Source organism: Odontomachus brunneus, unplaced genomic scaffold (genome assembly GCF_010583005.1).
Source record: "Odontomachus brunneus isolate Ranch 3 - 2012 unplaced genomic scaffold, Obru_v1 Obru_scaffold_059, whole genome shotgun sequence".
Taxonomy (NCBI): domain Eukaryota; kingdom Metazoa; phylum Arthropoda; class Insecta; order Hymenoptera; family Formicidae; genus Odontomachus; species Odontomachus brunneus.
The window spans coordinates 1,261,686-1,264,262 of record NW_022639509.1 but is presented as its reverse complement, the minus strand read 5'-3'; positions in this window follow the sequence as shown (position 1 = coordinate 1,264,262).

Here is a 2,577-nt window from a genome sequence, read left to right as displayed (position 1 = left end):
AGAGAGAGAGAGAGAGAGAGAGAGAGAGAGAGAGAGAGAGAGAGAGAGAGAAAAGAATCAACGGAAGAAGAATTGGTTTTCGCGAGTTAAGGGAAAATCAGGCGAGGGAAGAGCGCGCGAAAATTGATGGACAAATTGACAACGTTTGCGCGGCCGATTTGTCCGCGTGGAGCCACGCTCGTTTTCTTTCCTGCAGTTACGCGGCCGAGAACATTTGTTCGCATCGCTCGTATCGCTGTACGTGGCCGGAGAGTCTTAATATTCCGCGGGTGTGATCATTTATCAGGCGCTACGACTGCGGTCGAGCGACATTCCTTGCCGCCAAGCGGATACGGCCCGCGTGACAATGCGATTTTGTTGGATTATTTACGTCGCGTATGCATTATAATGCCCGCGGAATTCTCAAACGATTCGCGCGGCGCGGTTTCCGTTTCGTTAATTTATGCGCCGCTGAAATTCGCGGACGGCCGGCGATCGCCGTATGTCCGGTATGTGCACGACCGTGTAATTCGCGTCTAATTGTTCAGCGTCGGATTCTCTCGACCGACTGACCGACGATTTGCAAGAGGGAAAAGCACCGATTCTAAGACACGTTTGCTAACAATGTCACCGGATGTACTTAGGTTGAGCTTTTATTAGAATCGTGTAACATGGGCGACGTTGCATTTGTAGTCGCGCTTCAGCTGAACAATCTATCTCTAAGGGCTGTATCGACAGTCGTTACTAGGAACTTGTCTCGAGTGAGATGTTGAGCTTTGAATTTAGAGTTGGCTGTAAATTTTTCAGTTAAATCGCGATCACACGATGTGTCACGTATATCGTATGATTTAACTAAACAACTCAGATTTAACTCAAAATTCCAATCAGAGTTCACGTAAGAAAAAATTCAAGTAATACGCGATTAATAATACGGGTCTAAGGCTTGTTATCTGAATATATTGTCGAAATTTAAAGTTAGATTTGAGTTTTTTGGTTAAATTACATGAGGCACGTGACATTATATGCGTAATATAATCATGATTCAACTAAAAGCTTCACATCCAACTTTAAATTCAAATCTGAATATCTCACTCGTGAGACAAGTTTCAAGGAACGACTATTAAATTCAAATGTAAGTATCTGGCCTGAGAAGCAAGTTTCAAATAATGACTATTAATATGAGCTTAAGCCTGTTTTATATGACTCAGTACATTAGAAGAAATACGGTAATACATGGACAGAGTTTTCCAAACAAACTCTGATCATGAACATGTTAACGTACGAGTACACACTCGAGAATACACGCTCAGACGCGCAAAATCGTTTCTTCGCGGCCGCAAAGGACTCGTTCTCGCGGAAGTGACGTATTTTCCGCGAGCTCGTCGTGCGCTTCATGCACTTTAGATTTAAACTAGAAACCGACAGGGTCACGGTCAATGGGTTTTCGCTTCTCGTGTCCACGGCTGCCACATCGACATGCGCGTTATTAATATCAAGCGTTCCTCGCGTGTGTGTGAGCATACGGGCTCTCTCTTTCTCTCTCTTTCTCTTTCTCTCTCTCTCCCTCCTTCTTTCTCTCTCGTATATTGCATGCAGCCACGCGTACACGCATCCGCGGAGCCTGCTGGCGGCCGCAGCGCAATGAATGACAGCGTGAAAGCGCGGCGCGCATTGCGTAATGAGACTCTGGCGCAACTGTGTCGAACCTGTATACGGCGAGCGTTTCGAGCGCGGCGCGTTTTTAAGGCTTCCCCCTTTCGTGTGTAAAGGCGCGCTCGTGAGCGCGAACCGGCGACTTTTCGCGCGCGCGGACATGTTCACCCTCGCCCCGCGAGAAACTCGCGTATTCGCGAGTCAATCATGCGTCGCGTCGCGCCGCGCCGCGATTGGAAAGGGTTATGATATTTTACACCAACGCGCGTGTGGTACGCGTGTTGCTTGAGTAATTCCCTTGAATCAACAAACCGCTGTAATATCGAGGTAATCTGATGTAAGAGCCACGGCGACTCTTGCTCGTTCGTCTGATCGAACGAGGCGGCGACGTCGACAAGAATCGAACGTACGATTCCGGGAGGGCGCGCTCTTTCGTTCCTTCTTTCTCTTTTTTATTCAAGAACCGACCACTGCGAAGCAACCGACCGTACGTACGTACGTACGTACGAACGAACGAACGAACGAACGAACGAAAGGAGGACACGGATACCACGCGGACCGATGCACTTTTACCGACCCATATGGCACGCGAAGGCTATTTTTAACGGCAAATACCATGACGAGCGCGGCCGCGTCTGGCCCGCAGTAAACCAGATATTCAATTGGCGCGATGCACCAATGTCCGTGAGACCCCGGGGGGTGAGAGTGAACGCTACCCCGGCGGAGTGAACTCGGCGACGTAGCGGGAAAAAGTTGCGCAACTAGGACCTCTAAGCGGTTAACCAACGACTGACGGAACTTTCGCAAATACACTGAGACTGACTCCCATCGATTACCTCTTTAGACACTAGAACATAGTTCGTCGACCAACCAATAACCCCCCCCCCCCCCCCCCCCCCCCCCCCCCCCCCCCCCCCCCCCCCCCCCCCCCCCCCCCCCCCCCCC